This window comes from Kogia breviceps, chromosome 11 (genome assembly GCF_026419965.1).
Source record: "Kogia breviceps isolate mKogBre1 chromosome 11, mKogBre1 haplotype 1, whole genome shotgun sequence".
In the NCBI taxonomy this organism is placed as follows: Eukaryota; Metazoa; Chordata; class Mammalia; order Artiodactyla; family Physeteridae; genus Kogia; species Kogia breviceps.
In genome coordinates this window covers 90,875,820-90,891,099 of record NC_081320.1, presented here as the reverse complement: position 1 = coordinate 90,891,099, position 15,280 = coordinate 90,875,820, and the positions used below count along the sequence as shown (strand labels likewise).

Sequence of the window (15,280 nt, the reverse complement as noted above, 5' to 3'; positions counted from 1 at the left end):
ATATCTATCTATCAATCATATACTTTATAGTTTCTGCCGCTGCTTTTATGTTTAGAAAGTTTAATTTAACCATCATAGATGGGTTAAATATGTTTCTCTGGGTTTGTTAACTATTTGTGTTTACTCTGGCATGAAATATCTTTTCACATTCGGATCATTCCTCTTTTCTGATTCAAATGGTTTCCTTAATTACTGGTATTTGCTTTATATGTAAAGCTATATGTATATGTATATAATAGCTGTCAACATTTTGTCTAGCATATTTTCAGTTTCTAATAGTTTGCTTTGACTTAATTTTATATTAAATTGTTTATTCCAAATGTTAGTGATGTTTTAAAAGATGCGCATAGTGTGGTTCTGACTTACATTTTTCACCTAACTGCTATCAAGTGGTGATGATGGCATCCCTTACAAAATTACATTTCCTTTCCTCCTTGTTCTAAAAATCTTCCTTGATCATACATTAAGTAATTATGTATAGCCAGATCTATTTCTAGACTCTCCGTTCTGTTATGCTGATCTGTAAGTCTGTTTTTGTGCCAGTAAATCCTTCACTTATTTGAAGAGAGCTCAAATTTCCTCTCTTGAGTCTTTGCTGCTCTAGCCTAAACACTCCCAGCTTCTTCAATTGCTGCCCTTGTATTTAGCAACCAACCCCTTCCCCAACACCCTGGGGGCCAGGAGTTAACTGACCAGGACTCTCAGTACCCTTAAGTTGCCTCACTTGGATAAAGGAATGCATAGATCAGGGCAGCACCCAGGCCAGAAAGGAGAATAATGAACCCTTACATTGAAATAACAGTTTTTGCCCTGGAAAGCACATTCTTGTTTCTCTTCTCCTTTAATAAGGCAGAATAGCTAACTGGATAAGCGCCTTCCAGGATTCAAATCCCACTGTTTTCTTACTGTGTGACCTTGGGCAAGCTTGTTAAATTCTCTGAGCCTTATTTTCCTTGACTGTAAAATGAAGACATACATGGTGTCTACTTCATTAAATTATTGTAAAGATGAAGAGCATAATCCATGAACACATGGTAAGTACTTACTAATATAAGCCATGATCATTACTGCTAAAATATTGATTATATAAATTTATTATTTCATTTAACATTTTGAGATAGTTATTAACATACACAATTTAAAGTTGAATGAATGGGATGAGAAAGTTTCAATAACTTTCCTAAAGGCACCAGCTACTAGCAGTCTAGCAGTGCCAGAGTTGGGGATCTCGCCTCATCTAACTCCAAGGTCCGTGCTCTTTTCTGTAGGTGACACTACTGCACAGCATGATGCAAAGTACTTATAACTAGTTCTTTGAGTTCTGCAGCAGTTACATAAGTGAAGCTGTAAATTCTTAGGTAATGGTAAATATAAGGTTCAACTATATGATCGTCTTGAGATTTCCTTTTGGTTTCAACATGGAAGGGCATTAGATTACTGGGAAGGAGAGATATGGTTTTATCTTAATCTACAAATCAGCTGATGTGGAAACAGATTCCTTCAAACTAATTATTACTCAACCTAGTGCTCCAAGTGGCAGTGACATAGATCCAGAAGCATTTGTCATCCCCACGGGGTGCCAGAGGAAGCAGCACTTCCTTTCCTTCGGCACATGTTACCTGTGCTCTCAGAAGGCCCGCGGCCGGGAGGGAGGCGGGTGGAGGATGCCACGTTAGCAGCCTGAGCACACAACGGCAAAGTCAAACAGAACCGGAAGGTCTAATTTTAGCCCTCTCAGCCTTGGCATTGTTCCTATTAGCCAAGATATTTTTCATGTACCACAGTAAAGTGCTTTGTTCCAGCCTTACTGGATACTTCACAAAGGCCCAGCAAGGACGGGTTGAGCATGATTCAGAGCTGGAAATACATCAAAGACAGAAACCTCAATGTTGAGGGCCAGCTCTCGCCTGGCAATTTTTGGAAAATATGCTCCTTCCAGCTACCTCCCAAAGCCCCGAGGAGTGTGCGGTTGCCTCTGCTTCTCTAGCTTCTTTGTGAAGCTTCAGTTGGCTGCTCATCAGCAGGTGTCTTTGCTCCCTCAAGCCTGGGATTTGCACCTCACTCTCTCTCTTCGTTCCTGCTTAACAAAGCCCATTTCTTTCCACGTGTCTGGGTCTTGTTTTTTTTTTTCCTGAGGTGTCCTGGAAAGCGCTCTAGATTAAGAACTAGAAAGACTTTTACAATTTCCAAGCTGCTTCTGTGGTTTGTTCCCTACAATGACCCGGTGAATTAGGTGAGGCAGAAACTTTCATAGAACTTTCGGAGATGAGAAAAATGGAAGCTCAAAGAAGAAGCCGACTATTGCCAAGGTCACACAGGAAAACATGGGAAGAGTTGGGACTGAAAACCAGCAATGGTGTTTTAGGAAAAGGCATATGGTCACATTAACCTATCAAAGTACAGAAGATCCACACAGGTCATTTGGCAGGGCCCTGGGAAACTTTTCCTGAGGATGTCAGTGGGTTTCATGGCCAAGAGTTCCAGGCTGAGAACCCAGCATGGTGGTCTTTACCTTCAGGCAAATCACCGTTTCCTGTTTCCTGGGAAAATGGCAGGGAAGCTTGATCCCAGACACATCCAGAGACACCATTGTTTCCAAAGCCTTTGTAAGGGAGGAAAAATAATTTTCCTTCTACCCTCTAGGTTCTTGGTTAAGACAGATTAACTGGAGAAAAACATAAGTTTAATAACATGTATAACTTCTTATACAAGTGAAATATCCAAAAAAATGAGTAACTCAATGAAATAGTCCAAGCCATCCCCTTAAAAACTAACTTCAGCTAAAGATAAAAGAAGATGTTGATGGGAAGGAAAGCCAGATGTGAGACCCTATCAGGCAAAGCACAGTATGCAAGGGTATGGTGGTTATGCAGATTTAAGTCAGTTGCCTTCTCCCTTGATAAGAGTTCCTGGAGATTTAGTCATCCTCCTAAATTCTGTACAGAGAGGGAGACACGTTACAAATGGAGATTTCCCTCATAAATGTAAATGTCTCCTTCAGAAGGGTAACTTCTCGGTTTTCAGAGATTCTCCTATGTTTGCTGTTTATTAAAAATAATCAGCCTAAAATAATCCTTATGCGAAAGAGACATGTTTTGAAGTGACTAATTCTGTCCCCCTTCACCTTCTGAGGTCTTTCCTTTAATCTTCAAATAGATCCCTCTCTGGACCTCATTGGACAATCCTGGATCTGACCTTAGGCACCCAGAAGTTATGATCTATGGCATTATCATCTTTCTCTATCTTTGAATTTCAATTTCGGTCATTATAATGAACACTGGATAGTCTATTGACATTTACAAAGCTCTTTCCTATCTTACACCTTGTGCTAACACATCTGAGCTTGGGACTGTTATCATCAATCTCACAGATGGTAGAATTGAGCCTCAGAGGGGGTTTCCCAACGGGGTAGATGCTGAGGGTCAGAGACTCTGACACACAGGGCTCCCCTCCCAACACTGTGTCTCCCCCTCACTGCTTCTCTATGTGCCGAGATGGGTGAGGAGGCAGTGGACTCAGGTGTCTCCTGAGCTTCTCCTCCGTATTCATCCTTTCACCCAGAGCTAACCAGGGTGGGCTTGAGAACTAAAGGTCTTTGGCCTTCAGGTGAACCCTGAAATATTGCTGTGAATTAACTGTTTGAAAAAGAAGTGGCTTTAATTGAAAGCACCACAAAAGTTCTCTTTCCAGGATTCCTGAGACTGTTTGTGAATAAAAGACATTTTGTTTGTTTGTTTGTTGAAATTATTTATGTACATGTTTTTCTGATTACAGTGTTATATGTGCACATTATAGAAACTCCAAAATGCTACTGGGGGGAGTGAAATATTACCATGATACTGCCAGCAGTTACAACCACTATTAATACTTGGATGTAAATTATGTACTGCCCAAAATTTCTGTGCACGCTAACTTGAGCTTGTGTACGTATAAAGTAAAAGCAGGGCGATACTGCGTATACTGTTTTGTGACTTGCTTTTTTACTTAACGGTTTATTGCAATGTCTTCTCTCCTTTTTTCTTTCTTTTTTGGGACCTCCAGAGTACACTTATGTTAATCATATTCTTCCGTTCATGGCACACAATCGTCATTGTCTATATAAAGCCCCTCTTATACTTTATTATGTTTTTTATCTTCTGCACTCACTTCCATTCTCCTCCTCCATTCTATTGTATTTAATATATGTTCTCAGGTGTTTATCCTTGAGAATATACAGTTGTTTTATGTTTGTGTGTTTTAATTTAAATAAATGACATCGACCCAATACTAGTTCATACCAGTCAATGTAGATCTACATTACCACTTCTAATGGCTTCATCATTTCCATTGTATAGTTCTACCAAAATCTATCTAACCAGTTTCCTTTGATGGACAGTTAGGTTATGTTTTGAAAAGGTTTTGCTTTTAATTGTTTTAAACAATGCTGGAGCAAACATTCTTATATATATGTCTCTGAAGGTTTGTGATTATTTCCTTGTGGTAATTTTGAAGGACCGCTTTGTGAAAAATCCTTCATCCAATTTTTTTTTTTTTTTTTTTTTTTTTTTTTTGCGGTATGCGGGCCTCTCACTGTTGTGGCCTCTCCCGTTGCGGAGCACAGGCTCCGGACGCACAGGCTCAGCGGCCATAGCTCACGGGCTTAGTTGCTCCGCGGCATGTGGGATCTTCCCGGACCAGGGCACGAACCCGTGTCTCCTGCATCGGCAGGCGGATTCTCAACCACTGCGCCACCAGGGAAGCCCCATCCAATTTTTCATCTTTCAGTTCCTAAGGTAGTTTTGTTACTGATTCCTGGAGGTTCCCCCACCCCCACCCCCGCATCCTCTTTCTCTGTCTCTCTGTCTCTCTGTGTTTCTGTCTCTGTCTCTCTTTCAACACTTTGCTGGTCTCTCCCTAATGGCGTTTAGCACAGTCGTCTTTGATCTCTGTTTCCTAGGTTCTTGCTTATCACTCAGCTGATAAGCTCTAGCTCGTTGTTGACTGAGATCACATCATAATTGATTCAACAGCGTTTCCTGTGCACCTGTTCAGTGGTAGGCTCTGAACTGGATGCCAAGGTGAACGTGACAATCACTTTCCCCTTGAGAAAACACAGGTCTGGTGAGACAGCAGACATGCCTTATGGTGACCATGCCATGGCAGGTGGCATGGTGATAGCAGTGTGTACAAGAGTCAAGGTGAGAAAGAGGAAGCCAGACAACAAAGTCACAGAAGATGATCCCCATCCGTATCTGGAGTGCGGAGTGGAGTTTACTGGAAGATCAAAGTGGACCTGATGGGAACTGCCCTCACAGCAAAAGGAACAGCTAGTAAACGACCAGAGAGGTTTGCGATGATATAGGAAGTTGAAGCACAGGGTGGGAGCATGGGGAGGGTGGACAAAAGGTGCGGCGGGGACAGAGTAGGTCCAGGTGAGGATTGGATTCAGAGTAAGGATAATGGGAGGCCAGTGAGGGGTTAGGCAGAGCAGTGATGTGATTGGATTTTGTGTTTTAGAAAAGTCATTTTGTCTGTAGTGTGGAAGATGGAGGGCAACACCACAGAGGGGAAAGCAAGCGAGGTAGGAGGCTATTGCAGTAACAAAATGAGAGATGATCATGTCCTGCACTAAAGTAGTGGCAACAGAGAGAGGTAGATGAAATTTGAGGGAGAGTTAGGAAGTAGAATCTACAAACTACTTAACTGGATAATTGATTAGATACAGGATTATGAAGAAGGGGGCAGAGTCCTGGATAACCCCCAGGCTTATAAGGGACCCTGGGCAGGTGGTGGGGCCAGTTACCCAGAGAGGAGCACAGGAAAATATGCTGAGTTTGATACGGTTGTAGGATATAAAGGTAGAAATGTCACGCAGGTAGATGGATATAGTCTCTACTATTCAGGAAAGGCCTACCATGGAGATTTGGGGATCACGTTTATCTTTGTAAGAGATGATAATATTGAGTATAAGTTTGTTAAATAAGTGAACAAATTAATTTTTAGTATCATACTTCCTTCAGATAGAGCACTTTACTTCTATCAAGTCACCTTTATCTGAGAATGTCAACGTTCTTTGTACTTAAGGCCCACCAATGTGAGTTAAAGTCTCTTTTAGAATTACTATACAGATAAGCATTTAGGAACATGGTAAGAGCAAATGGTTCTCAGAGGGGAAAGATCACCAGTCTAAGAGTCAGAAGACTTGAGTGACTCTGCCACTACTGGTAGACACTTGAACATGTCACTTGCCCCTTGGGATATCCAAGTCCTTACTCTGAGGGCGAGGAGAGAGCTTGCACCACTGATGCTGCGGGCTGCTCCTAGCCCTGTGACTGATGGTGTGCAGGTGATAGCAGCGCCCCTGGTCCGCACTTCTCTCACACTTCCTGCTGCTCTGAGATAAGGGCCACTGGTTCTTTCCCACTGGGGATTGGTAGCACAACCTGGAACACAATCTGTTGGACAGAATGGGGTGATTATTAATGAAAGCATTTCCTCTGGTACCTCACGGAACTAAGTGAGGTTCTGACACTGCCAGAGATGGCCCGTTTCCTTTCACAGAAATTGACGCTCAGAAACGCATAGAATGGTCAGAAGCAAGCCACACAGGGAAGTAAAAATAAGATGCAGAAAAGTGGGTGGCTGCTTGAAACACTCCCAGATGAAAGGTTACCAGCTATTAATCAGCTCACACTTATGTTCAGTGGGTGAGCAAGGAATTGGATGGAAACTTCACTCAAGAGTTGATGCTTCGTCAGGGCCGTGGGGTCCTCAGATGACTTTCCTCTGTCGGGTTGGATATGAAGCACTTTTTCTGAAAGGAAGGAGAGTAAATAGGACCTCAGTAAAATTCTCCGTGTTTCACAATGTGTGTACTTCTGTTTACACATACCAGGCCTGGTGTAGGTGTCAAGGTTGGGATGGCGCCGAGGTGTCTAGGCCTGAATCTTTTTTTTTTTTTTTAACATCTTTATTTGAGTATAACTGTTTTACAATGGTGTGTTAGTTTCTCCTTTACAACAAAGTGAATCAGTTATACATATACATATGTTCCCATATCTCTTCCCTCTTGCATCACCCTCCCTCCCACCCTCCCTATCCCACCCCTCTAGGTGGTCACAAAGCACAGAGGTGAACTCCCTGTGCTATGCGGCTGCTTCCCACTAGCTATCTAATTTACGTTTGGTAGTGTATATATGTCCCTGCCACTCTCTCACATCGTCACAGCTTACCCTTCCCCCTCCCCATATCCTCAAGTCCATGCTCTAGTAGGTCTGTGTTTTATTCCCGTCCTACCACTAATCTCTTCATGACATTTTTTTTTCTTAGATTCCATATATATGTGTTAGCGTACGGTATTTGTTTTTCTCCTTCTGACTTACTTCACTCTGTATGACAGACTCCAGGTCCATCCACCTCACTACAAATAACTCAGTTTCATTTCTTTTTATGGCTGAGTCATATTCCATTGTATATATGTGCCACATCTTCTTTATCCATTCATCTGTTGATGGACACTTAGGTTGCTTCCATGTCCTGGCTATTGTAAATAGAGCTGCAATAAATATTTTGGTACATGACTCTTTTTGAATTATGGTTTTCTCAGGGTATATGCCCAGTAGTGGGATTGCTGGGTCATATGGTAGTTCTATTTGTCGTTTTTTAAGGAACCTCCATACTGTTCTCCATAGTGGCTGTATCAATTTACATTCCCACCAGCAGTGCAAGAGTGTTCCCTTTTCTCCACACCCTCTCCAGCATTTATTGTTTCTAGAGTTTTTGATGTTGTAGGCCTGAATCTTGAAATGTTTGCCTCTCCATCTTCTGCAGCAGCCCAGTTTGCTGGGTCCCACGATGAAGATAATAATAACTACTGTTTGTTGAATACCTGCTACGTGGAAGGCCCCGCTGGAAGGAATTCAGTGTGTTCTCTCATTAATTCTCATAACAAGCCAGTGAGCAAATGTCATCGTTTCCGTTTGACAAATGAGGGAACCAAGGCCCCAGTGGGCAAGTAACTTATCAAAAGTCACACACCTTGTACGCAGCAGGAGCATCGTTTGATCCCAGGTCTGACTCCAGCACACATTTTTCCCCCACTAAAAAGTCCACGTGCAAAATAAAAGAGGCACGTGTCCTGCTAGGAAGAGCAGGGAACCCACAAAATGGGGTCAACGGGGAACTTAGTCTGAGTAGAAACTTTCCCAAAGTCGTAGCCCAGCACCTGGGCACCAAGTGTGGCTTTGGGCTACGTGGCATTGCCCAGGTGCTCGGGAAGTGTTCTTTGTGCCTGGGAAAGGAGGGAGAAGACGGCAGGTGAGTCTGACCCCCAGGGGCTGATCGGGCCACTGATTCCTTGTGGATCAGAGTCCCTGAGCCCCTGGCCACCTAGTTACCAGGTGGGTTCCGTTTGGAACCACCTAGTCAGATCCAAGGGCTAATGTCCACTGGCAGCTTCTGTCCCGGGGTCAGGTCTGTCCCATCCAGCCAGTGCCCCAGGGCCCCTGCAGGCTCTCAGCCCCTAAGCGGTAGAAGGACAGCTCAGGTGGCAACTTGGAGCAGGTCACTCTTCACACCCCGGTCACAGGGACATGGGCTGGCCCGAGGATCACAGGCAAGGCCGTTGCAGCAGCCTCGAGTCTTGTTGCCCAGGATCAGTAGCCAGGACACTGCTAGAGCCTGCCTCTAACTTGCTGTGTTCCCTGGCGCCAGTCCCCTGACCTCCCAGGCCGCCTCTAGAAAACAAAGGGATTGGATCAGATGGCTGATCTCTGGGCCCCACTTCTGCTTTCACCTTCATGTACCAATTTATTCTTCTTTATGGAATAGAACTCTTGTCACTTGCCCTAACGGTGCCACTACCACTGCCATCAGAACGTTTTTCCTCATTTATGACAAATCAAATAAGTATTCTTGCCTTATCTTGAATCCCCAAGGATGTAGCTGGTGCCCCCTGCCTGTTTCATGCGTGTGGGGTAGGACCTCCGCCGTCATCCCAGGAGGTTCCCAGTTGGAGGGAAACTCATCAGAGAATGCCGCGAGAAAGCCCGTCTCCCCTTTTCTGAAGCTGTTCTAGTCGCCAGAGGCTGCATGAAAGGCCAGCCTGTGATCAGACACTCTCCCTGCCCCCTGGGAAGCGCTGCTGCGGACTTGTGAGCCCTCGGCTTTAGGAGGATGAAGAAGAGAAGAGCCGAAAGAGCCAGAGGGCCAGATATTTGCCTTTATTAGAAAAGAAAGCCCCACACAATGTGCTGGGAAACTTTGAGGCTTAATTTTCAGGGTTGTTTTAACAGTGTCTGGAAACTAGCCACCTAATGTCATTTGTTTAAGGGCTCCATGAGGGTTGGTGATGAGGATTGTTTCAGCATTCTGGCACAGAGGTAAACATACCTCCTGGCTTACGGGCTATGTGTGTTTGGTGTGGGGACAGCACACTGTGAGGGTGGCAGGGTGGGACCGCCCAGTTAGGTCAGGAGACTGGGGTTCTCATGCTGGCTGTGCCATCAGTTGCCTGTGTGATATTGGAAGACCTCAAACGCTCCAACTGAAACCGAGGGGCTTAAAACAGAAGAACCCAGAGTCAGATCTTGACAAGCTTTGGTCTTCCCTAGTTGTGTGATTTTTAAAATCTTAATGCTAGACCCCAGTACAGGATCTAGAAACCATGTCGAGGATGCCAGACGGAAGGAGTGAGGAGTCAGAGACAACTTGGGTTATGTTTGTGCTGCTTTGGGTGTTTTCTCGTTAGACCATCTACCTTGATTTTTTTTTTTTTTTTGCAGTACGCGGGCCTCTCACTGTTGTGGCCTCTCCCCGTCGCGGAGCGCAGGCTCCGGACGCGCAGGCTCAGCGGCCACGGCTCACGGGCCCAGCCGCTCCGCGGCACGTGGGATCTTCCCGGACCGGGGCACGAACCCGCGTCCCCTGCATCGGCAGGCGGACTCTCAACCACTGCGCCACCAGGGAAACCCTACCTTGATTTTTACTCATGTTTTTCATCAGTGATTCCCAAGTTGACTGAGAATCATATTCACCTGAGCTGCTTGTTAAAAGTACAGACTTCCCTCTAAGGGAGGGTCTCATGAAGCTGTATTTTTAACAAAATAACCAAGGATGATTCTTGCACTTAGGCAAGTTTGGGACACAACTGTTTTAAGAGTTTTCACCTGGGGACCAGTCACAGCTGAAGTTGCCTGATGGGGGTGGGAATTTGTCTCTCTGTCCCTTGTGCTCCGAAGCTCTTGGCTGTGAACATTCATCTCTCCAGGCCCCATATTCCAAGAAGTGAATGTCTCCTGCATCCAGTTCTGAGCCCTTCAAGGCTGAAACCATGTCTTCTCTTTACACCCCACCGCGCCCAACACAGGGCCTTTCTCGTAGACCATGCCTATAAATGTCCACTGAACTGAGTTGCCCAGAGAGTTTCTATCTGCCTCAGTTAACCAGACCATCAACCATTATTGGGACAAACCCATGCTTTTAAGGACAGGAGGAGAGGAGATTAGTGAGAATTTGTAGAAACGTGTCACAGAGAAGACAGCATTGGAACTGAGCCTTGCAGAAAGAGTAAGATTTGGGCCAGTGGTAAGCAAAAGAAAGGGGGATCCAGGCAGAAGTCTAAGCACAAGCAAAGCCAGGCTCTTCCAGTTATTCTCATGTTCAGGTGAGAAGCCCAGAGCCCAGAGAGAAGACCTGATATAGTCAAGGCTGGCCCAGGTAACTTGACACTAGAACCAGATCAACTCCATTCAAGACTCCTTCCATACCTGGCACTGTTGTGTGTTCCACAGGCCTCCCACCTGAGCCCCTAAATCTCTTCCATCCTCTGCTCTGAGCCCTATCTCTGGGGCTGTTTCCCCATCACTGTGCTCATGCTGCTGTGCCACCCCACCCCAGCCCCCGAGTCTTTCCATGAATCTCACCAAGATTCAGCCAGGCTGATGGTCCAATTACCTAGGAGAGGCCAGGCGTGCCGTTCTGTGTGCTAATCTCGTGCACATCGGTGTGTCCTGAGAAGCTGGGCTTAGGTATCAGAGTAGGCAAAGGACAGGCTCGGGGCAACACACACCACATATCTATTTTATCTGAATCCTCTTTAAGGCCAAAAGGATCTGTGGAGGAAGGATGTTCATGGGAGCTTCTCGGACCTTCTGGTGGGTCTTTTCTCCCTTCCAGAAAGTTTCCCAGTTCTCTCCTTAGAGCATTCTTACATGTTTTGCCTCTTCTGCTCTGGAATCCTGTTAGCAAGACAGGGTAGGAAATGGATGAGAAGTGGCCAAACCCGAGGCAGGAAGACCAGTTAAGAGGTGGGTGCAGAATCCAGGCAAGAGATAAGAGCCTCTATCAGGAAACCAACGAGGTTTGAGGCATCTTGTTCTCGCGGTACACTAAGCTTTTTACTAGCTAGTTGAACTAGGGTGAATTATGTAGTCTCTCTGAGCTTACAACTCCTCATCAATAAAAGAGATGATAATTATCTCTTTCTCACAGCATTGTTATACGGGTAAATATTGTTACACAAAAGCCTTCTGTGAACTGTAGTCTATAAAAATGTGGTCGCTTCTCTGGTTATCGTTTGCGATTTCGTGCCGCGCCCACGAGGCTGTCTCCGGTGGTCTTCTCTTGCCCATCGGAACCCTCCTACCGGTCCCACTTTGTACCTAGCACTGAGTCTCTATGACCACTCAAAGCATGAGAGATTATTTGATTTGGGGCTGGGCTGGCTTTTATCTTACAGCCTGGAACCCTAGCTTAAAAATAATACACTCTGGTACCTGTCCCCTCCCTTAGGTTACAAATGCTCAAGTAGCACCAGTTTTCAGGAAAAGAATGCCCAGAGCCAACATGCACCGACTCTTTTGAGACAAGCCAGTTTGAAGTCTGTGACTCATATTTTCATACCTAGAAAACTTATGCTGCCAATCAATGAGTGATGGGGTCACAAGGACCTTAAAGGTCATCTTGTCCAACCCATTTTTCAGCTGGGGAAACGGAGCAGCAGGGAAGGAAAGGATCTTGCCCAAGATCGCAGATTTAACTAGAAATAGAGTGGGGATAAATCCTCCCCATTACGTCATGGAATCTTTTGGGGACCATGTTAAGCTTTACTGTCATTTTACCCTTTCTTGCATCCCAGTCTCATAATGAAAGAAACGACTTGGCCCATGTCACTGCAGCCCCAATACGGGGAGTGCCTCAATTCATTTATCAGACGTAACTGAGAATCACCTTTATGCCAAGTACTGAGGATGCTGAGACAGAGGCACAGGGCCTGACCTCAAGCTATTTAGAATTTAATGATGAAGACAGACAAGGAAACAATCTCTGGAAGGTCAGGCTATTTTCTATACAGTTAAATGAAACATTCCTCCTCTCTGCTGTCGGCACTTTATACTTACGATTGCATTGACTCTCCTCATGTATAGGTTATTATGAGGCTGATTTTCCCAGAAAGAAACATACCAAATCCCGTGATGGGACTGAAGACCAGTGACAAGGTCCTTCATAGTGGCTCACGTCCCCTTCATTCATTTCCTCAAAAAGTATTTGTTGAGGGCTTCCCTGGTGGCGCAGTGGTTGAGAATCCGTCTGCCGACGCAGGAGACACGGGTTCGTGCCCCGGGCTGGGAAGATCCCACATGCCGCGGAGCAACTAAGCCCGTGAGCCATGGCCGCTGAGCCTGCGCGTCCGGAGCCTGTGCCCCGCAACGGGAGAGGCCACAACAGTGAGAGGCCCGCGTACCGCAAAAAAAAAAAAAGTATTTGTTGAGCATCTAGTATGAGGTACCAGGGTGCAAAGATAAATAAAAGCAGTCCTCTCAAGCAACTAACAATCCAGTAGAGAAATCAATAATGATCATGGAGGCTTTTATAAGGGAAGGGAGAGGCCGAGGACAAAGGATGCCTAAGTCAGCCTTGGAAAGCCTGCAGAGATTTCACAGAGGAGCTGGCACGTGAGCTGAGACTACTTGGAGAAGGAGAAGAAGTGTGCTGAGCAGATTAAGGGAGACGACATTCCAGGAAAAGCAACAGCACACGCAGAGCATGAATGTGGGGAAGCATGCACGCCCTGAGACCTGTAACAGTTGATTATTACTGGCATAGGAAGTGCAAAGGCACGTTGGCAGAAAATGAGGCTATGAGTCGGCAAGAGCGTGCCATGCTAGCGAGCTGGGACTACAGCCTGTAGACGACGGTGAGCTGTTGAGCGTTTTTTGGGAGAAGGTCAGATGCTGAGGTTTGCGTTTCAGAAATTCATTCAAGCAGCCATGCAGGAGGCAGGTTGGAGCAGGGAGCCCAGTGAGGATTATTAATCCAGGCAAAACCTGAAGAGGGCGGTGGCAGTGCCACTCTGAGCCAGGTCAGAATCTGATTTTGTACGTGATTCGCTCATTTCCAGGCACACCTGAGTGACGACGCTGACCGTGACCTGTAACCAAGGTGCATCTAAGTTATGCGTTTTGATTCCCCAAAACTGTGATTCATGGTGCTGACAATGTTCTCCTTGTGTGTAAGTCGCTGAACAGTTTAAGGCATCGCAATGATCCGTAGAGAATCCAAGCTCCCCTGCTTAAGAGAGAAGCTGACACGTTGACCTTCTAAAGGCCCTTGGGGGAGGTGGTTTTTAATACCACCCTCAACCCCTCTTCCCATCATTCATACAAAGTCACTTCTGAGCCTGTGGTTGTGGTGAATCTAACGGGCTTTTCCAACAAGAGCTTTTGACAAAGTGATCCCTCTCTCATCCCTCTTGCAGCGCCACAAAACACTGCTTCAGCCTCTCAAACCCTCCTGCTTTTGCTCTTCCTGTTCCTTCTCCTGAAATGCCTTCCAACCCCCTGTCTTTTGGTAATTGTGCACTAGAGTCTTGCAGATCCACGTTCAAATTCTAGCTCTGCTGCTCGTCAGTTGGATGATTTTGTACAAGAGGGCTGCCCTAATTGTTTTGCTGAGTTGCCACAGGGTTAGAGGTCAAGTTTGTGAAGTGTCCGTCCTAGAGCCTACCCCGCAGCCAGTCTCAGGGTTCAGTAGCTATTATTATTAGGTGAGATTCGAGTTCAATCATGAACATTTGTAATTCTCTACTGAAAAGAACAAAGAGAAGTACTGAAAGGTTGGTAATACATCTTTTGATTATCAAGATAACCATGAATTACCGTTTTCTTACCCAGATTAATCAAACCTGACACCTGAGTACCCACTTGATTTCCATATCCAGCTGTGGAATCCCACAGTAACTTATAATTAAGAGATGGTTTTTAATAAGAGACTTGAAACTTGAAATTAAGAGCAAAAATATGGAGAGAAACTCCATGAGAAAGGGCATAGTTGCTGACGCTCAGGTCCTTTTATCAAACAGAAGAGTTTGGAAGCAAATGGCCGTCTAAACAGCATCTTTTCACCATGCTGCGTGCTTCCGAAGAGGAAGCTTCCCCTGAAAGCAGCAATAGTGGTTTGGTTTCATTATTTTGAAAGAATTGTTCAGTGTTAGGGCAGGTTACTGACAATGGGTGTGGAATCTGTTTTAGAAGAAGGTAAAAAAATAATAACAGGGTATGTGGTAAGATGACCCCTTCTGGGCTATTGCAAGTATAGACCTGCTGAGAGCCTAGCAGAGAATTTGTCTCAAGCACACTGAAGGACTAGGTCCACTTGGGTAAATTCTCCAAAACCTAACTCTGTCTCCTCTAACAGGACTTTAAAGAGCTTGTGATACTTGCCTTGTTCTGCTGATCACCCAGATTTTCAAGTCTAACTTGACTTTTTTAATCACTCTGTGGTTAATTTGTTCTAATTCTTTTTTGTTACAAAGCAACATTAAAGGGAAATTTTTAAAAATCGTCTTTAATTTTCCTGCGCTAATAACAACTGTTTTAATTTTGGAATGTTTTTTGGTCTTTGTTTACCTATGTATTTCTTAATTAGCCATCACAGTAAATCTGAAAGAGTTTTTTTAATGTGTGCTTTACTGAGAAGGAAATTGAAGCTAAAGCAGTTAATTAATATTGCTGTAAGCAACACATAAGGTAAATGGGCAAATCAGGGATAACTCTAAACCTATACTCTGTCCACCTACACTTGACTGTGACGTTGGCCACACAACCTGGCATATAATCAATGTATTTTATATTTTGTTTTATGCACTATTATTTTGACTTACTAGCAGTGATAAGAATAGAATGGAATTATGTCAACTGAAATTCACTAACCAATCTTTTAAAAAAAGCCACCCAGAAGTTGTCAACGCTGAAGGCAATGTTGTAGGAAGTTTCTGAAGATGAGAAGAGAGATAGAGAATTAA

The 15,280-nt window shown here is 44.8% G+C and overlaps 1 protein-coding gene across 1 annotated transcript in view; it reads left to right on the top strand.

Moving 5' to 3' along the window:
- VSNL1 (visinin like 1) overlaps positions 1–15,280 on the top strand; it is a 106,477-nt gene that overhangs the window by 24,921 nt on the left and 66,276 nt on the right. The window lies entirely within an intron of this gene.